Here is a 22,779-nt window from a genome sequence, read left to right on the forward strand (position 1 = left end):
CGCGCCCGCGGATGCCCTCCCCCACTTAATCCGCGCCCACATAGATTAAAGAGGGGTGCGAGAGCTGCCCTTGTGATGATTCGCGTGAGGAGATAGAAATTGAAGAAGTGATTGGCAACACACGTGTGAAATATCAAACCGTTCATCCGATTGGGGAGACACAAGGGGAAAGTATCGAGGCCTTCCATTCATCAGGGGTACGTTGGAATGAACATGACTAGAGCTGTCAACGGGCCGGGTCTGGGGTACGTCTCGGCAACTATTTCAGGTGAGTTGTCGGTCAGCTTTATTTAAAATTCTGATTTTTCAGGCCCGAACCCGGCGCATTGACACTCTGACCGGTGATCTTAGCCGCGTACACTTGTGACTTGCGTGATTAGTGGGCCTCTTTGGATTTTGGCTGGTGACTCCAACACCAGCCAGCTAGCTGGTGTCAAAGTTCGGTGCACTCACTAAAATGTATGAGTTTTATCCATGCCGTACATCTATTTTTCTATATCATTTTATAGCATGAGCCAAAAAATAAGATAGATTTAACTCTTATGTGGACCCGACCAAAAAAAATAGTGAGTACTGTACCCTTACTTCTAAAAAAATTTTAGGGCCACAGAAGTTTTGGATCAGGCTGATACTTGTGTTTTACTTTCATGCCTACTTGATCTTATTAACAAGTTAGATGATAAATAAACATTAGTGGGAACAGTTAGTGAACACTATTTTCCTGTTCTATAACCCACTTGAGATTTAGATCTGCCTATGTACCACATAGATAAAACAAATATATCATGATGGGAGTTAGTGCTGGGGTCACCAGCCAAGCCGCATCCCCTTGGATCCACTCAAGGGAATGCCTGATGAGCTGGCAGTTTGCTGAACACATGTGCAATGTTGGGTCAAATAAAAAGACTTGAATTACTCAGGTTTGAGTCATTACCTTAGTGGTAGACTTTGAGGAGTTTCAACATGAGGTCTTAGGTTGGATACCTATAGGTGGTGAAATCCCAATACTGCTAGAAGTGTACATGAGTCGAAAATACTCATTTACTCACTCAACCTGACTCAGAAATAGTCAAGTTGACTCTGCTCGAAGTGAGTTAGAGCCGAGTACGAGCAGAATTCAGATACTCGAAATGAGCACAAGCCGAGCACGAGCATGAACGTACTTGACTCGATACTCGACTAGGTATTACATTTCATGTCTGCCCATTCATCCCCCCCCCCCCCAGCCCAGTGCCCAGTGGCCATCCCCATCCGGACGTCACTCTCTCTCTCTCTCGTCCATTCGTCCTTGCCCTGCCCTGCTCACCCGGTGCCGCAACTCCTCTTTGCCGCTCGTCCGTGCCCGTCCAGTGTGGTAGATCGTCCCTGCCGTTGGTCGTCCCTGCTGTTCGACCTTGCCCTCTCCGATACCGATCATTTCGTCCCTGCCGCAGCTCGCCCGATAAGCACCTATCTAGTGGGCCTTTTTTGGACAGTTATATGTACAAATTCTAAAAAAAAAAAATACAATATTTTGGGACTGATTTAAATGTAATCTAAGCTCTAATAGTGGATTTCAAACAACTCTGGGAGGGAATTTGAAACCCCCATTTACTTTGAGATGCCAAACAACCAAGGGATTTGAAATCTCCTCAAATTCCTTGAATCCATGGTGCCAAACGACCCTTAAGTGTCCGATTTTTCTCTCATTTCTCTTCTCTCATTAGAGGAGAGAAGATGACTTAAGTTCAAGTCAGGTTTAGAGGTTAGAAAACTGTATGGCAATTGGCACTCGAAAACTCTACTTGAACTTGGTTCGGAATTTGCTTGGACTCTACTCGTACTCGACTCGGCTCGGGCTTGCCCGAGCAAAGTCGAGTATGAGCTGGGGCTAAGCATACCAAGCATGAGCACAAGCAGGGCAATACTCAACTTGACTCGACTCGTGTACACCTCTAACTACAGGATGCGTAGGGGTGTGTGTGTGTGTGTGTGTGTGTGTGTGTCGGGTGAGTGTGTATAAAATTATAAAATTAAAAGAAAAAAGAAAAAAGACGTGAATTACTTGTTATTCTTTATCTTGATTTTAGTATGCCATGCTTACCATGTGATGTGCATATGTGGTAATGGCATTAATGGTTGGGGTGTCAACGGCCGGGTTGGGGCTGGGTTGAGCACTATATTAGCCCAAAATGTTGGCCCAAGCTTGACCTGAGCCCATGACAAACTAAAACAATCTAGCTTATACGTTATGTTGGGCGTGAGCTGAGCCTAATCCCAATTAGAGAGAAGGCGGTGGGTTGGTGGATTGGCCGGGCTTCGGACATCTACATCCAATCCCAGCCCAACTTTGCAACTGTCTTGATTTTTAAGCTCAAGCCCAACCTCTGGCCTGATAATCCAGCGTCAGCTCAGCCCGAGGCGTGCCAACCTGACCTATTGACACCGTTAGTTAATGGCTGGAGTACTTTGATACCATGAGAGAGTGTGATAGATGGTATGCATGCACCAAGTTAGTGAGAAATCATGGTATATTCTGCCTGGTTGCAGGCCACTGGGCCAATAATGCACCCAGTAGTCCCTTGAAAAAGGTTCCCATAAAGGCCTGGCCCATCAAAATTTTAAATACAGTTAGGCTGAGTAGTTCAAAATCTGGGCTCCACCTGGCCCATTGCCAGGCCTAGTTCGGATGCACCTAGGCACTACTACATATACCATGAGTCTGATGGTATCAGGACTTGGGCAAAAAAAGAATGTGAATGAGGGGTGAAGATGGAATTTGAGAAAACGTGTAGAGGAGCTTCGTGGGCCGGTGGCAAGACCACCCACAGGTGGACTAGGACTTGGGTGGAAAAAGAATGGGAAAGAGGGGCAAATATAGAATTTGAAAGAAGAATAATAATAAAAATAAAAATAAAACGTGCTGAGGAACTTCCTGGGTGCTGGAAAAGAGGCATCGTGTACTGAGACGTGGGCATAAAAAGAATAGAACAGAGGGGCAAAGATGGAATTTTATTCTTTTAAAAATAAAAATTAAAAAATTAAAAAAAAACGTTTAGGGTCTATATAATCAGTGGGATTAGAAGTGATTAGGTGGGATGGCATTCAAAAAATATAATTATTACCCCCGGCGTGGATTGTCCCCTGTTGCCATGGGATAAGATTAATGCCCTGCTTTGTTGATAATACGGTGGTACATTGAATGGATATACCCACCATCATTTGAAATTACTGAGAATAACACGTGTTATATTTAAATTGTTCATTTGTTTTGTAACCTCATTTTATGGCACGGGCCTAAAAATGAGGTAGATCCAAAACTTATGTGGCCCCAAAGAAGTTTTCAACGGTAACTATTCAATCCCCGTTGCTTTCTATGGTGGGGTCCACTTGAGCATTAAATTTACCTGATTTTTTGGCCCATGCTCTAAAATAATCTCGATTAATGGGTGGACGGTGTGGATATAGCCCACACATCATGGTGAGACCTACAACAACTTGCTAACATTGAGTGAAATTGGGCAATTCCATCTAATCTAATTCCAAGCTTTTCCATTCTTTCCAAACATGGAGTGGAATTGGCACAGGACCAGATGAATCCCATCCCACCTAATCCCTTCTAATCCCACCGCCCAAATAGACCCTAAGGGGGAGTTCGGGGCATGGCATTGGGAAGGAATATGTGGGATGGTTAGAGGTGCACATTTTTGACCCGATCCGGCGGATCCGACCCGATTAGACCCGATCAGGCCCGTTCCGGATAGAACCGACAGTCAAGTGGAACCCACCATAAAAAGCAACATGGATTAAATACTTACCATTGAAAACTTCTTTGGGGCCACATAAGTTTTAGATCTACCTCATTTTTCGGCACATGCCATAGAATGAGGTTACAAAACAAATAAACGGTTTAGATATAACACATGTATGCTATTCTCAGTAATTTCAAATGATGGTGGGTATATCCATTCAATGTACCACCATATTATCAACAAAGCAAGGCATTAATTTTATCCCATGGCAACAAGGGACAATCTCTGCCCTTGGTAATAATTATGTTTTTTGAATCCCATCCCACCTAATCCCAGCGCACAAACAGACCCTTAGAGGAACTTAATAGGGACTGAGTCAATGCCTTCCAGAAGAGGTAAGACCACCGGCTAGTGGTCACGTCGTGTACAGAGACTTGGGTGGAAAAATGGAGAGGGGGGCAAAGATGGAATTTGAAAAAATGTGTAGACGAGCTTTGTAGGTGCTGGGTCCATGCCATGAGAAAGAGGCAAGACCATCTGTTACTCGTCAAATTATGCGAATGCGTTGGTGGGAGATAGGGTTTTAAGAAAGAGAGAAAAGGTGGGAATGGACTCCCTGCTACTATGTGAGTCTCGAAATTAGTATGCTGCTCTAATCGTACCGAGTAAACTCAGTTGGGCCACCATGATTGTTCGTGGTTTATTTACCTGTCCATCCGATTTTTCCAAATCATTTAATGGGTTGAGCTCGAAATTAAATATATTCAAAGCTCAAGTGGATCACACCAGAGGAAGCAATGAAAATAATAATTTCCACCATTGAAACCTTTGTAGGCCCTATAATGATGTTTAATTGTCATCATACATGGATGAAGGGCAAACAAAATATAAGCATGATCCAAAACTTCCGTGGCTTCCAAGAATTTTCAACAATAGATGTTCAATTCAAACTACTTCTTGTGGTGTGGTCCATTTGAGCTATGTAAATACTTTATTTTTAAGTTCAAGCCTTAAAATTATGTGGTAAAATGGATGCACGGAGTGGATAAAATATATAAATCATGGTGAACCTTGCAGAGTTTACCAAGATCTGCCTCATGAGTTTCAACACAGAAGTTATGGGTTTGAGTGCGGTGTGTGTGTATAAAAAAATGACACAGGGATGAATGAGATGAGGTTGATTACCGTCTTCCTCTAGGATAACTATTCCAAATTTACGGAGCTTCTCTGGACTCTTGACAGAGACTTCTCGAATCCACGAGAAAAAAAAAGTAAAGAAAATATAAAATAAATTCTATAAAATTCGTAATTTAATTGATGAATGAATAAATGAGTTTACACCCCTTTAAATATGGATACTAAGCCATGGAAGAAGTTTCGAAATTAAACTACAACTAAAACTCCTAGAAATCACGACTTATTATAAATAGTAAACTTACTATTTTATAAACGGTCATGATTCCTACTAATGCACATGGTTTTCAGACAAAATTAGTAAGTGTCCTATTTGGCTTCACCACGCTATTCTTTTAAATATTCTAAGCACTTTTCATGTTGGGCGCAACTCCTAAAGCCCAACGGATGAAGAGTTATACTCAAATAAAAACTTACTTTAAATAGTAAAAACGAAATTAAAACAAGAATTCGACCGTTGATCTGATGGTATTTCGTAAAATCGGCGTGGGCAACTTGACATAACAGGTTGGGTAGCTAGACTAGCTCGTCCTACCCCAAAATCATATATGGTACGTCCGATAGCTTATTTCGGATTGGTTGATGCATCAGTTTTAAGTTCTGACGGTCCGGATCACCTCCGTCTTTGACCTGGCCTTTTCTAGTCCATCTTGGCCATGAAACTATCCATGACCCACTCTACATCAAATAAGAAGGTGGGAATGAACATGACCCATAATCTTATCAACATGGTTATGCAACCTGCATGGTGAAAAAGAGTTAAGTTCCGGAATCTCTTGTAATCCTAACCTAGACTGATGAAAAAGTATTTTTATGCTCACTGCACATTACACTTAACTTTTTTGGAAACTTGATAAATTAAAGGATGATTTGTCGTTTTAGCATGGCATACTCAGCACGTAAGGCACATGACCATGTGACTTATTTCCTCAAGTCATTGTCACACCCATGTGCAATCATGTGAAACACGACCCGTCCATCTCAGTAGTTATAGGGAAAGGTTAGTATTTTAATACTATAACAGGGTGGGATGCATGGATGGTTGGCATGCAGTTAAATATTAGTGAAAGACCCGTACGTGTATCCTACCTGCAGGTCACTAACTCCACCATTACGACAACTTGCATTCAAAGCAAACTCTAGTACAAAAAATCATATAGGCCCGGCAATGGAGCCATCAAAATTAAAATTTTGAATATGTCCTGTCCATTTGCAAAAAAAACAGGTCCCGGCCATTGCCAGGCCTAGTTTCCATGACTAATACCCAATGTACTTGGCTCTACTGCAGACTCCTTGGGATTGCCTGTGACTCTTCTGGTACTTTGGAATGACGCTAGCGAGAAAAGAATACCTAAGGTCAAAACCAAGAGAAAAAAAAAAGGAAATTTTTTTTTGCAAAATTTTTGAGGAATCTGTATTTTACTAAATGATACCTTCAGATATGGAGATGAGATGAAGGTGCTTTTTGTGGGATGAAAAAGTAGTGAAATTCAAGACCTTGGGGCCCATGTGGTATGTGTATCCAACCTGTTTAACATATACACCACACCATGGTGATAACATGATCAAAACATCAGGTTAACTAGATCATCAGATGGGCTATGATTGAATAGGGATATTTGAATGGTGTACGTCATTTTAATGGATTGCCCCACCTCATGATTATATTTTCATAGTTTTGGTTCGATTAATAATAAAGTTGGTGTGCATTTATTAGATAAGTTGGATGTAATACACATACTACGTGGGTCTCATGACTTTAGATTTTCCACTTTGTTTTAAAGGATTTGGTTTATTTGAGGGCTTTAAGATCCTAAATGTTGCCGACCCCATATCCCTCTGTAGTTTGCCGATGAAACTCATTTTCCATAAAGCAGAGGGTAGTTCGGACCGTTTATCTAAGATTATTTGGTGCTTTGAGGCAATCTTAAGCCTGATAATTAATCTCTCAAAGAGTGAGTTGCTGGGTATTAATGTAGAGTAAAAGGAAGTATCTTCCATGGTTGTGTCTTTGGGCTGTCAAGAAGGCTCTTTTCAATATTTGTATTTGGGTCCCCCCCATGCATCAGAAAATCCGGTAAATTTACCTATGTGATCTTTTGTTAGAAAGATTAATGGAGATGAAATTGGCCCCTTAGAAGGCTAGGACTCCTTTCTTTAGGAGGGAGGATCACCCTCATCAAAGTGGCTCTATCCAATCTCCCAATTTATTTCATGTTCCTATTTTGATTCCCAAAATTAATCATTGTGAGGATTAATAAGCCACAAAGGGGCTTTCTTTGGCAATAAAGTGCACAACAAAACAAATTCCATTTTAATTGGGAGGAAGTGTGTAGACCTTTTTTATCTGAAGGTGGGAATGGTATTAAAAACCTCAGCTCTGCAATGTTGGGCTAGTAGTGTATATGGAGGTTTGGGGTGGAGGAAAATAACCTATGGTGTAAGGTCATAACCGATAAATTAGATCTGAAAGACTCGGAAAAACATATGAAGAACTAGGAAAGGAGCTATGGATGAGGTTGCGAACATGGATTGTTATCTGGTGAATTGATCCTTATCTACGCCGATAGATTTTAAGATTCTAGAAGAAGTATAGAGTGATCATGATGTCGACTACTCACGGTTGCGAGTTTTTTTTTTTTAAATGATGCTTACTTTCATGTACCGTCAGTTGAGAGAGATAAGCTAGACCAAAGGCTGAATAAGTGCACTTTTGTACACTATGGTGATGGAGTGAAGGGATACATGTTGTATAATTGGGTTACTAAAAAGATCATAATTAGCCAAGATGTTAGGTTTGATGAAGATCCTTATTTGACAAGGACAAACACAAGGAACTGAAAAAATCAACAGTCATTGATGTCGAGATTGAAAAAGTTGATACACAGGTAGAGCCTGAGCTACAGGCAGAGGTACAGGAGTAGGTAGAGCCAGCCACTTTCAGAAGAAATCCACTGAGAGATCACAAATTATAGGCCAGATACAGAGATGATTCGAATGTTGCATTTGCCCTCGTTATAGTTAATGGAGACATGTCTACCTTCTAGGAAGTATTAGATGGCCTAGATACTCAGAAGTGGATGGTAGCTATACATGACAAGAGAGACACTCTGTATAAGAATGAGACATGTGAGATGGTAGAGCTTCCACTGAGACGTAAAGCGATCCATTGTATGTGGATTTATGAGAAAAGACAGGATAAATATAAGGCGAGATTGGTCACGAAAGGGTATACGCAGAAGGAGGGTGTCGATTTCAATGAGATTTTCTCGCCTGTGGTTAAGAAAATGTCTATCAGATTTATGATAGTGCTAGTTGCCTAATACAATATGGGATTGGAATAAATAGATATGAAGACCGCTTTCTTACATGGGGAGTTGGAAGAGTAGATTTACATGAAGCAATCAGAAGAGTTCGAAGAAAAATGGTAAGAGAATAAAGTTCACAAGTTGAGGAGGTCATTATACGGCATCAAACAGTCACCTAGGTAGTGGTACAAAAGGTTTGATACTTTCATGTTGGGTTATCGATTAACTAAAAGTGAATATGAACACAATGTATATTACAAGACATTGAATGATGGGCAGTTCATCGTACTGCTACTGTACGTAGATGACATGCTTATTGCCGACCATAACATGTTTGAGATCAATAAGTTGAAGACTAGGTTGTTGGGGACATTTGAAATGAAAGATCTGGGGGCCTGCAAAGAAGATTCTCGACATACATATTCATAGATACAGACAGATAAGCAAGCCACGATTATCATAGGCAGAATAACTTGAGAATGTATTCATAAAGTTCGGTATGGACAAGGTAAAACTGATTAACACATTTCATGTTGCTCACTTTAGGCTTTCTTATGAACTATGTCTTAATACATATGAAGAAAAGTAAATAATGTCTTGTGCACCCTATTTAAGTATCATTGGCAGGTTGATGTATGCCATGTCCCTTACGAGACCGAATATTTCACATGCAATGGGTGTTGTGAGCAGATACATGATTAACCTCAGCAAGCAACACTGAGAAGCAATGAAATTGTTACTTCAGTATATTTGAGGTACAATGGACTGTCTTAACGTTTGAAAAGTCAGAGGACAAACTGGTAGGTTATGTGGATGTCATTTACGCTGGAAATATGGACAATAGAAGGTTGACTTCAGGCTACTCGTTTGTATTAGTAGGTGAGGCGATCAGTTGAATGTTGAAGCTTCAGTCTGTGGTTGCTCTTTCCAAAATGGAAGCTGAGTATATGGTTATGATGGAAGCATTCAAAGAAAGTATGTGGTTAAGAGGAATGATAAATTATCTTAGGCCTCAACAGAAGCCATGTTGGTTAATTGTGACACCGAAAGCGTAATTAATTTAGCAAAGAACTCTATTTATCACTCACGTACTAAACATATTAATGTTCGTCCTCATTTAATCCGACATGTGCTTGAGGAAGATGGTGTGACTGTAAAGAAGATCCATACATACTTGAACCTGGCCGGCATGCTTACGAAGGTGGTTCTTATAGAGAAGTTCAAGTTCTTTGTGACTTTTCTAGGTTTTGCGAAGGCTTAATGAAGATGGAGTATACATGAGAAGCGATAATGAAGTTATGATTAAAGGATATTAAAGATAGTGATGACATGGTGGAGCAATGGAGCATGAGGGTTGAATCCATGGTGGAGATTATTGTTAAATGTCTTTAATCTGATTGAGATCAAGGGTCTGTCGATGCCATTGACAGTCCACTCGATGCCATCGAGAAAATCTGAAAAAAAAATTTAGTTGGATGCTAGACAATTTTGGAATTGCTACTTGATGCCCTCGAAGGTGGCTTTGATGTGATCGACTGGTCTTTAATGGCTATCGATACCATCGAAGGTCCCATCAACGATGTGCGCGGAACTGCGTAAGTACGCAATTTGTTTCTAATTTTGGTTGTAATAGTATATATATCAGGTGTAATCAGGATTAGCGTATTCTAAATGAATGTTAAGATGTTCCTAAGGTGTTAAGAGCAAAGTTAGGGTTTTGAGAAGGGGTTTTGGGGTTGTTTGGATCAGTAAGTATATCTATCTCTTGTAATATCATTTCATAGCGAATTGTTTGTCGCTTTGTGCCGTGGTTTTTTTCTGTTAGGATTTTTCCACATAAAAGTTGTGTTGTCTCTATGTTTTTTCTTGTATTTGATTTTTCCTTGTTTAATTGAATTTGGATTTTCTTCCATGCGATCCCCCAACACACATTATCACTGACATTGTCAGCACTGCTGCATTAAATGCAGTCTGTGATGATGTGGCCTAATCACATTGCAACAAACAAGTTTTTACTATTTGTGGCAAGTGAAGGATCTGAATTCAAACAAAAAAAATATAGTTATAAAATCTTAGCGTACCTAAAATAATAAAAATAAAAATATCAACATCCAATTATAATCGACTTTCTAAACCTCGAATATAGAAATAAAAATGTTAAAAATTTCAAGTCATTTGAAACATACCAATTCAATACGAATTCAATCTCTAAACACTAAAAGTTTGAAAAAAAAGTAGCCATTTTGTGTATGTTAGAGAGAGAGAGAGAGAGAGAGAGAGAGAGACCGACCGATTTGAAGATGCCATGCTTTGCTATTTCTTCACCAAGGCGTAGCATAGCTAGAATGGTGTCGGACACCACGACCGTCATTTAGACATCATGGATGAAAGTGTTTGCTAGAAAACTAGGGTCCATTTGCGATGCTAGAGCTCGTCAGTTGGCGATTGCTGGACGTGGAAGAGAGCACAACAAAAACTATTGGTAGGGGAAGAAATGGTGAATGTTAACCTTATAATAACCATCGCATGTTGGGAGGAGTTTTGCTGGATGCGGATTGCTTATTGAGCTAACGCAGCACGTGTATACTAAGTAAACTCTATGGGGCTCAGTGTGATGTATGTGTCTTATCCACATCATCCATCCATTTTACCTGCTCATTTAAGGGGATGAGCTCAAAATTGAAGCACATCCAAAGCTCAAATGGACCATGCCATAAGAAAGTGTGGGGATAATTATAACATCCACCATTGAAACCTTCATAGCGTACACAACGATGTTTATATGTCATCCAACCTAGCAAAACAAATTTTTTTAATGTGGCTAGCCCATTGGTTGAAAATCAGGTCTTAAGCCAGGCCCATTACCAAGCCTAGTTCCCATGGCTAACACTAATGCACTTGGCACTACTGCAGACTCTTGGGAGTGAATTAGGTGTGGCCCGAATTGGGTATTGCCCCTACCAGGACCTACGCTAGAGTTGGGCAGAGAACATTCAACTTGGCAGACTCAGCTCTTTTGACTCATTCAGACTTGACTCGACCCAAACTGAATGGGTGAGTCAATCCGAACCGAGTAGACTTCGCCCAATCCGAACTCAAACCGAGTCAAGTTTGGGTCACCTAGTAACTCAACTCGACTTGAAATCTTACTCGGTATTGACTCGACTCGATTCGAAACTCGACTCGACTTAGGTTTGGGTAATGTGTGTGTGTGTGTACACACACACAAAAAAAACCTATATGTAATCTAACCTACACCCCCGCACGGTCTGCACCCGACCCAACTTCTCTCCCTCCGTCCTCCTCTCCCAATCCTAACAACTACCCACCACCACCAGGCCACCCTCATCTCTCTCTCCTCCACTCCCTCTCTCATCTCTCACACCTGACGGTCCTGACCCGACAACCACCAGCTCGGCAGCTTAGTCGCTCATCTCGATTGAGCAGCTCGTTCGTACCCACCTGGCCCACCCGCTCATCTAATCTAGGGAAGGGGCAACTCTTTTGATGAGTAGTTCGAGGAAGAGGAGAGTGAGAAGTAGCATGAGACAATACCTACAACAATTGCATGAAGCAATATGACACAGTACCTTTTATTTCCCTTGCATTTGCTTATGGCAATTTGACAGCTATTATTTGTGGACTTGAATTGTAACATTTGATGGGTGGATGGATATTATCTATACGTATCAACTTATATATTTTAATATATATATATATATATTATATTTCTCTTCTTTTCATTTATGCTTTTAAATGACTTAATGTTCCTTAAATCTCATATGGTTGGCTATTTGTGTTTTTTATCTTTATTCCTTAATTATTTATGTTGCCTTAGCCTAATTAAATATTCTTTCATTCAAAATTCACACTTATATATTATCGAAAGATGATCCATTGACAAATATCTGGGATTATGGAGCCCAAGTATATTCCCAGGATGGAAAGATAAAGCTACAATGCAAGTTGTGTTGCAAACAACTTGTAAACAAAATAAATCGGTTAAAATTATATTTGGCTTGTCGGGGAGGAGATGCTCCCCATATAGCAAAGTTCATTTAGAAGTACGATATTTATTTTGAGCTATTCTCGACTCAAATACAAAGGCTTCCACCTCTTCCCTTACAACCAATACAACTAATTGCAGAAGATATAAAAGTAATCCTATTATAAATGAAGAAGGGTCGAGCAGAGGAAGAACCCCTACACTTAGTAGAGAAGAAGAAAATAAACTATTAAGGGAATAAGAAGAATGAGATAATAAAGAATCTGTAAAACAAAGTTTGGAATTGGCATTTAAGACCAAACAACATCAACCCCCTCAGAGTTAACATGATACCAAAGTAGGCACGAGTTCGACACATAAGCCATGCGATAAATCATTGAAGTTTCTTAAAAGTCTTGCTGTATTTTATAGGTGGTTAGGAATCTCATACAAATCGAATCATAAAAAGAGGTTGAAAAAACTCGTTAAATATATAAATGAGGATGATGGAAATACATCTTCACCATCCGATTAAGAAGATGTAGACAACCATAATTTAGACACCTCCACCTTAGACTCAACCCAGAGTTATCTCGCAGTCCAAGTCGTAAAAACAGAAACAAAAGATGATTCTAGCGACGAAGGTGGAGGATGGTGTTTCTATTATGGAAAAGTTTACTTGGGTTACACTCCATAAATGCATTCATCATATAGAGAAAATTGAATGAATGAATGGTTTGTATGTGCAACTCCATATGAGATTCTGAACATACTTTTGAGTTTTGACAATGTTTATTTACTTTGTTCATTTTTTCTATTACAAATTATTTTTGACAATGTTTATTCCGAACAACTCAAGTACACTATAAATTGGGATATAAATAGGAAAAAAAGGTCAACTTGACTCAACTCGGTCCCTGTGAATGGGTTGGACTCGATCTGGGTTAGTCCAAGCCAGACCCGGACTCGGATTGGGTCAGGCATGTTGGATTCGATACCTAGTTGGGTCGAGTTGAAGTCGGGTCTATTTCAAAACTAGGTAGGGTCGGGTCAGCCCTCACTTAGTCCAACTTGACTCGATTCCCAACTGGAAAACTAGCTAGAGACAGACAATTCTATTAGGGGATATGTGGGGCTCACCCTGATGTATACATTTTATCTACACCATCTATTCATTTTGACATATCATTTTAGGGTATCAACCCAAAAAGGAGGTGGATCAAATGCTCAAGTGAACCACACCTAAGGAAGCAATGAGGATTGAACTCCTATCGTTGCAAATTTCCTATGGCCTTCCATGATGTTTATTTGCCATCCAAACTATTCATAAGGTTGCATAGACATGGATGAATGGAAAACATAAATATCAGCTGGGTCCAAAACTTCTGTTGCCCACAAGAGGTTTTTAATGGTAAGCCTTCAATCCCCACTTCTTCCTAGGGTGTGGTCCACTCGAGCCTTCGATCCACCTCCTTTTTGAGCTCATGTCCTAAAAGGATCTATAAAAATAGATGGATGGTGTGGATAAAACATATATATCATGGTGGGCCTCACAGAGCCCCTCGCAGGACTATCTGTCTCTACCTAAGTCTTGGTGGGGTAGTACCCAATCCGTGTCCCATGCAGCCTTAACTATGGGGCCCACCTTAATGTGTGTATTGTATATTTATGCCATCTATCTGTTTTGCCACATGAGACTAAAAAAAAAAAAAAGCAAATCCAAATGTCAGGTGGACCACACCATAAGAAACAGTTGTGATTGACCATTAAAAACTTTTTGTGAGCCACAAAAGCTTTGGATCAAGCCGATATTTGTTGTTCCTTCACCAAAGTCTTCATGACCTTATACAATATGTTGGATGGAAAATAAACATTATTGTGGGCGTTATGGTGGTTCTTAGAAAGTTAAGGGTATGCGTTTAATAACCATTGTTTCCTATGGTGTGGTTCATGTGAGACTTGGATTTGCTTCATTTTTGGGTTCATACCTTGAAATGAGCTGGAAAAACGGATGGACAACATGGATATACAATAGATACATTAAGGTGGGCCTCATGGTCAAGGGCGCACCTAATCCATTCTCTAGACTCTTTGGGCCTGCAAATGACTCATTTGGTATCGTGGAATGACACAAGGGATAAAAGAGTACTTAGGGGACTTTTTGGTAAGATTATAATTTTTGACAAATTTTGTGAAAACAAAGATACCTAAAAAAAAATTCTAATTAATATAGAAAAGGGATGTTCTAGTCCTCTCTATTATTAATATCCTAAATGTGTAAGCAATAGAGTCTGTCGATGCCATCGAACAGACGTCCATGCTATCGACGGATGGTTAATGCCAGCAAAATTTTTTGAAAAATCCATGTTGGTTGTTAGAACGATTTAATGTTTTTACTCGATGTCCTCGAAGTCAGTTCCATGCCATCAAGGTCTTCGATGGATGGTCGATGCCATTGAAGGTCCCATCGAGCATCTACGCAAAGTTGCATAAATGAGGGATATCGAAATACTTGTGATACTTTATATATTGGGTGTAAATGAGATTTGGGAGAGAGAGAGGAGTTCTAGGGATTTCTAATTCATTCATAAAAGTTTCAAGGGCATAACTTGGGCTTGTGAGGAGGATTCGAGATTTTTTCGAATTGGTATTTCTCTATATCTTGTAATTTCTGCTTTCATAGTGCATACTTGTCACTTTGTGCTGTAGTTTTTCTTCGAAAGGGGTTTTTCATGTAAAATTCGGATTGTTTGTGTTTGGACTTAGTTGTGCGATTAGAGTACTTTGCTTGATTCATCTTTATGTGCTTCTGTGGTTCCCCAACAAGTGGAATTAGAGCTAATGTTGGGAAACAGATTGAATATGAAAGCAACATATCAATGACATCTAACCTGAAGATCGATGTGGAAAAATATTCTGAAAAAAAAAACTATTTTGAACTATGGAAGGTTAAGATGAATGGTATCTTATTTCAATAAGGATTGGACGATGTTCTCCTTGAAAAGTAACCGGAATCTATGACTGAAGATGAATGGAAAAAGATGGATAAGAAAGCTATAACCTCTATCCAATTATGCTTAATGGATGAAGTCCTTTATAATATCATGAGAGAGAAAACTATAACAAGTAAATGGGCAAAATTAGAGAATATATATGTGAAGAAATCTCTTGAGAATCATTTATAATTGAAGATTCAGTTGTTCAATCTAAAGATGGCAGAGGGGGTTGATGTTGAGGTCCATATTAGTAACTTCAATAGATTGATTTATAAATTGTTGGATGTGGAGGCAATGATGAAAGATGAGGATTAGGCATGGATTTTGTTGAATTCTCTCATGGCTTGTATGAGTTGTTTAAGGACTCGTTACGCATTAATAGATCGATCATTAGCGTTAAGACTATTATCTTAGCCCTTTAGTCAAAGGCGATGAGAAAGAAAAATGGTGACATGGGTGCCTCTATAAATGTATTGGTTACGAGGGGGTGGAATTGTAAGCGGGACGGTTGATCTTTTTGATCAAGGTCCAAATCCAAGGGCAAGGAAAAGGCAAGTTGAAGTGCTAGAATTCTGGAATATCAAGGCACATGAAGAAAGATTGTTAGAATCCCAAGTTAAGGAAAAAGAATTCAGAGGGTTCTTCCAGGGAGGCTAACATAGTAAAATCCAGTGAGAAAATGAACGATAGTGATGTTCTGACCGCATCAAAATCTAAGTACTTCGACAAAGAATGGATTTTGGATATGAGGGTTTTGTACCACATGATCCCTCATCGGAGTTGGTTCACTAGTTATAGTGAGTGCGATTGTGGCCAGGTGTTTATGGGCAATGACAATGCCTATAAAGTGGTAGGTGTTGGATCAGTGCGCATCAAGATGTTTGATGGCATGGACTGTATCTTGACCGAAGTGAGACAAGTGAGACACGTTCCTAGTTTGAGAAAGAGTTTGATATCTCTAGAAGCACTTGAGACACTAAGGTGAAAATTCACCAGGTTTGATCGCTTCTTAAAATTTCAAAGGGGTCACTCATAGTCATGAAGGCACAAGAAAACGAAAATCTTTACAAGTTGATCGGGAGTACACCATAGGGTGGAGCTCTAATGTTTGTAATGGATTCCACATATGCACACATGTGGCATGCATGCTTGGGCCACATGAGTAAGCTGGACACGAAGGTACTTTCTGACCGTTGTTTAATTCCAGCTTTTAAAAGTATTGATTTTAGTATATGTGAGCATTGCATATATGGTAAACAATCAAGGTTATCTTTTAAGTCTGGAAAACATGTTTGTAAGAATGTTCTTAATTATGTGCATTCTGATGTGTGGGGGCACGCCCATGGTTTCTGATGGAAGATCGTCATAGTTTGTCACGTTCATTGATGAATATTTTAGAAAAGTATGTGTTTATTTTATGAAAAATAAATTCGATGTTTTCACTAACTTCAAGCAGTGGAAGGTGATGGTGGAAAAATAGACAGGAAAATAGGTGAAGGTGTTGAGGACATACAACGGTTGAGAATTCACTTCTGGGGAATTTAATTGGTATTGTAAGGATGAAGGGATCTTGAGGCACAACATAGTGTGCCACACACCAGAGAAGTAAAATGTTGTTGAGTAGATGAATTGGACTCTCTTAGAGAGGGTTCGATGCATAATCAGTAATACTGGGTTGAGCAAAGAATTATAGACTGAGGCCGTTAACATGGCTTATTACTTGGTAAATCGGTCCCCTTCTACATCCATTAATGTTGTTTGCGCACGATTCTAAGTCATATCGCAGACCGACGTCGGCTTGATCCGAAAGTTGTATCATAGTGACCGCGTCGTCGCTGCGGTTCCAACGCCGTGACTTGCGCACCGAACCGATACCCAGGCAAGAAGATGCCGATTAGCGTTTATTCTGAAGAAACACCGTGTTGCGGATTTTGAGGGAATCTCTATACAATTGGTCCCATTAATCAACCATAAATGCAACCTTACATCAAGTACATCAACCCATCCCCTCTTTTTTTAAAAAAATCTACCATCTTTCCACCTCACCACTCCTCTTTTTCCCATTTTCAACATTAACCATACCCCTTTTACAATTTTTCAACCCAAACCATCCCCCATCACACCTCATCCATCCATATCTTCTCTCTCTCTCTCTCTCTCTCTCTCTCATTTCTCAAATCTCCAAGCAACTCAACCCCAAGCCTCATACGTCCAAGCTCCCATCTCCCTCTCAAGTGTGGTCCACCTTCCATCATCCATCTACACCCTCTCATCTCTCATCCCCACCATCAAGAGTCCATCAACCTCCATCAAAGTTGAAGCTAAGGAGCATTGGAGTCTAAGGGACCAAGAAGAAGGAAGATAAGGTGGGTGATTTGTCATTATTTTAAATTTTAGGGCCCACTTGTTGGTGGGACCCATTTGGATGTATGTGATTTAATCTAGAGGGCCCATAGTGGCGGGGTTCCTCTACCTCACCGTATATCTTTCTCTCTATCTCTCTCCCTTTCTTTCTTTGTAATGGTGTGGATCCCACCAATGTGTTACATCTACCCCGTCCATCTACATCAGACGGTGTGGTCCACTCTATTACAGGTGATGATCCACACCATCCACTGTTTGGATGGGCCCAATGCACTTTTTTGTATATATATACTTATATATATATATATATATGCTATATTTTATAAAATATATATAATATATATAACATAATATGTATTATATATATAATATGATATATATATTATATGTATATATATATATATATATATATATATATATATATATATATTTGGTGGGCCACGTCCACGTGGGGCCCACCACAATGACGTGGTTATGTAAGTCGTCCAGCGTCCAGGGACGCTGGACGTTGGCGCTGTGTGATTTATAAAAAAAAAGAAAAAGAGAGAGAGAGAGAGAGAAAGAAGTGGTGGACCTCTCATGCAGCCCCACTTTGATATACATGCATAATCCAAGCCGTCCATTTCGTTCCCCTGGTCATTTTAGGCGTTGAGCCGAAAAATAAAACCGATCCCTTTTCTTGGTGGGCCATACCATAGGAAACGGTAGTTTTTACCGTTGAAACCACCTGGATCTTTTTATTCGTCTGAAACTGGCTGTATATTGGACTCTGTTTGACTGTATTGAGCGGGGGAATGCAATGAACGGAACAGATTTACTCGATGTGGACCCCACCTGTGGAAAACCACAGAAAATTATTATTTTTTAAATTAAAAAAAGGAAGGAGAAAACAAATACTCTATAGGTAGAATCCTACAAGCTGGGCCATTTTCATATTGCCAATCCAAAATGAGGCCCATCGTAGTAACAATTGGTGCGTTGCGACCATCAACACCGTGCATTTGATGGGTCCCAATGGACCAGCCGTCCATACCAATAATCAGATTTATACGGAACTCATGTGGGCCACACCATTTAAAATCGTGTGAAGACGTGCCTAAATATATAAAATCACTTGCTGGGGCCTACCTGAGTTTTGAATGTTGCTAAAACTTGGTTTGGACCGTCAACTAGGTGGGACTCACCTAATGGGCGGGCTGGATCTGTGGACCACATCACAGTGGGCCCTAGGTTGGGTGGTCTCATCCACATTAGTGACAAATAAACATTACTGTGGGGCCTCGTCCAGACCGGGTGCACAAAAAAAAAAAAATAAATAAATATTACGGTGGGCCCCTCCACCTCGTGGCCCTGATAGGTTGTATGAAAAATAAACATTCACAGTGGGCCCCAGTCCAATGGGCCCATTTTGTATGGAAAATAAATATTACGGTGGGCGCTATCTAGGCCCACGTGACCTTGGCCCATTTGGATGGAAACAAATATCACAGTGGGTCCTATCCAGGCCCACGTGACCTTATGAATAGATTGGATGATAAATAAATAATTTGGTGGGCCCTACCCTGGTCCACATGACCTTATGAACAGTGGTTGGAAAATAAACATTATATTGGGCCCTAGGCAGGGTGGGAAAAACAAGCATTATGGTGGGCCCCACTTATGTATGTAAACTATACCCTCCATTAGTGTGGGCTCCATCATGATGCATGTGTTTCATACAACAGTCCAACCGTTTGGAGATAAATTAAGGCCCATTGTGGAGGCCCATCTTCATGTATTGGTGGTCCTTGTTGAGGCCCACCTTGATTTGTATTAGGCCCATATTGTGAGGCCCATTGAGGCCCACCTTGATATAGATATGGGGCTCATGTTATGTAGCCCATTTGATGTATTTGGGTCCTTGGGTCAAGGCCCAGTTAGATGTACAAAAGGCCCATTACAATGTGTGATTCATGGAAGGCCATTCTTTGGGAGCAATGTTGGTTTGATGTCCACATTGAATGGATAATGTTGGTTAAATGTCCGCATTATAACTCTCCCTAAGGCCCACTGATAGGCCCATAATTATGGTAAGTAGGCCGTCTAGGGCCATCTCCATTATACCTAGAGCCCATCTCTTTATACATGTTTAGTATAGATCCATGATTCATGATCATTCGCACCATATGTATGCCTGATATGAGGAGTGACCGATCATAGCATATGCCTTCGGGCCGACTGTTTATGGGCTCCCTGATAGGCGGAGTTACCCCATATAAGTGTATGGTACACGCGAGACTGTTGCATGACTGAGAGTGTGATTCATGCACTTGCATTTGTGTGATTGTAGTCACTGTATGCCCTAGCGACATCAGGGCCATAGCCTTCACAGACACATCGTGGATGGCAGGATTGGATACCGAAAATACTTGGTTCTAGCATACGGGCGCCATAGATGTCCTTGGGTGAAAATCCCTAAACCTCCGAGGCCAGTGGATATATGAGCGCACGAGGGCCCAATACCAGGAGACCGCGTCTCCCACTGTGTCGTGGTCGGTTGGAAAGGAGTGTGGCCTTACTCGCCCTAGGGTTGGGAGCAATACTAGGCTGAGTTTGACCAGCTCACGAATGGGTTCGCTATCGACGTGCCGGATAGGTATTGGCAGACTATTGGCCAGGCGGATAGTGAGGTTTCTTACGCTCACTTGGACTGTGCGGCTAGGAGAGCGACAGTGCCATTTGGAGTGTATTGAACCCCGGTGATTATCCAGAATGAGAACTGTACTGATATATGATGAGGGTTGGCATGCTTGAGTTGCATCTCGCATCGCATGGCCGTGTTATGGCTGATGACATTCATATCTTGCACCGCATAGCCTTGTACTGATTGCATTCATGTGCTCATCACCATGATTCCTCATCACTCGACCTTACATTTTGAGCATGTTTATATTCGCACACACTTACACCACCCTCTAAGCTTTATAAGCTTATGCACGATTGATGCGTGCGGGTGACGCCAGCGCAGTCGCAACCATAGTCTCGCTATAGTTGGAGCGTGCAGCGCTTCCGGAGTTTTGTTTCTTTTATTACATTGTATTTTCCCCTTTCAGTCGCATTGTACTCAAAAAGTTTTTGATCATAGTGGATTTTGTGGTGGTGTTCTTGTGGTTATTGTTTGTGGGTTATGCTTTTGTTATGCTCATTATGAATCGGACTGATGACTTGAAATCCTCCTTGTAGTATTCCAGGATCGGAACCTGGTGAATGGGTGCCGGGATCCGAAAATGGGGAATTGGACTCTCTTAGAGAGGGTTCGATGCATAATCAGTAATACTGGGTTGAGCAAAGAATTATAGACTGAGGCCGTTAACATGGCTTATTACTTGGTAAATCGGTCCCCTTCTACATCCATTAATGTAAAATTTTAGAGAAAGTATAGAGTGGTCAGCAAGACTACTCGGGATTGTGTATATTTGGTTGCGATGTTTAGTCTCATGTACCGTCAATTGAAAGAGATAAGCTAGACTAAAGAGTGAATAAGTACATTTTTGTTTGTTATGGTGTTGGTGTGAAGGGGTACAAGCTGTATGACCGGGTTACACAGAAAATCATTCTTAGTCGTGACGTCAAATTCGACGAGGGATACTTATTCCGTAAGGGTGAGCACAAGGAAACGAAAAAGTTGGTTGTTGACGTTCAGGTAGACACCGATAAGACTTAGGCTAATACAGAGATGCAGACAGAGGTACAGGAGTAGGTGGAGCAACCACTTGTGAGAAAGAATCTGCCGCGGGATCGTAGGTTACTAGGGAGATACAGGGATAACTCAAATGCTGTTTTTTTCCTCATTATGGATGAAGGAAATCTGTCTACTTTTCAGGAGGCTCTTGACGATGTAGATGCCGAAAAGTGGAAAGTAACGATGAATGATGAGATGGAGTCTTTGTGAAAGAACGAGACATGAGAGCTGATGGAACTTCACATCGGTCGAAAAGTGATCAGGTGCAAGTGAATCTTGAAGAAGAAATATGATAGGTACAAGCCAAGATTGATAGAGAAGGGATATGCTCAGACAGAAGGTGTTGAATTTATTGAGATATTCACACTGGTAGTAAAGAAAGTATATATCGGATTGGCGTTTGTGTTGGTTGCCCAATATGATATCGAGCTAGAGAAGATTGATGTGAAGACTGTCTTCCAGCATGGGGAATTGGAAGAACAAATTTATATGAAGCAACTAGAAGGTTTCAAAATACAAGGGATAGAAAACAAGGTTTGTAGGTTGAAGATGTCATTGTAGGGATTGAAATAGTCATTTAGGCAGTGGTATAAAAAGTTTAATTCTTTCATGGTAAGTCAGAAGTTTACCATAAGTGAGTATGATCATTGTGTCTATTTAAGACATTGAGTGATGTAGAATTTATTATCTTGGTTTTGAACGTTGATGACATGCTTATCGCCAGTCACAGCATGTCTGAGATTGACTTACTGAAGATTCAGTTATCAGGGACATTCGAGATGAAAGATCTGGGGGCTGCAAAGAGGGTTCTTTGCATTGACATACACAGAGACAGGAAGAGGAGCATGTTTTTGTTATATATGAAAAAATATCATGAGAATGTATCAATGAAGTATAGGATGGACAATGCAAAGCTAGTTGGTGTTCCCCACACGGCTGACTTTAAGCTTTCTTCTGAATAGTGTCTTAAAACAGATGAAGAAAAGTAGGTTATGCCTTATATGCCTTATTCGAGTGCAGTTAGCAGCTTGATATATGCTATGATCTATACAAGATCGAATATTTCACATGCGGTGAGTGTTGTTAGTAGACACATGTCCAACCATGACAAGCAACACTGGGAGGTAGTGAAATGGCTACTTCAATAGATTTGAGGTATGCAATACTAAGTCTTATCATTTGAGAAATCATGGGCCAGGTTAATAGGATATGTGGATTCTAATTACACGAGTAGTGTAGACAATAGAAGGTCAACTTTTAGTTACTCGTTTGTGGTTGCGGATGGAGTGATTAGTCAAATGTTGAATCTTCACTCTCTGGTGGCTCTTTCCATAACCGAAGTTGAGTACATGACAGTGACAGAAGCATTCAAGGAAGATGTTTGGTTGAGAGTGATGATAAATTGGTTGGGACTTCAGGAGGAGGCCGTGTCAGTCAATTGTGATAGCAAAAGCGCAATAAATTTGGCTAAAAATTCTAT

This window comes from Magnolia sinica, chromosome 8 (assembly GCF_029962835.1).
Source record: "Magnolia sinica isolate HGM2019 chromosome 8, MsV1, whole genome shotgun sequence".
Taxonomy (NCBI): Eukaryota; Viridiplantae; Streptophyta; class Magnoliopsida; order Magnoliales; family Magnoliaceae; genus Magnolia; species Magnolia sinica.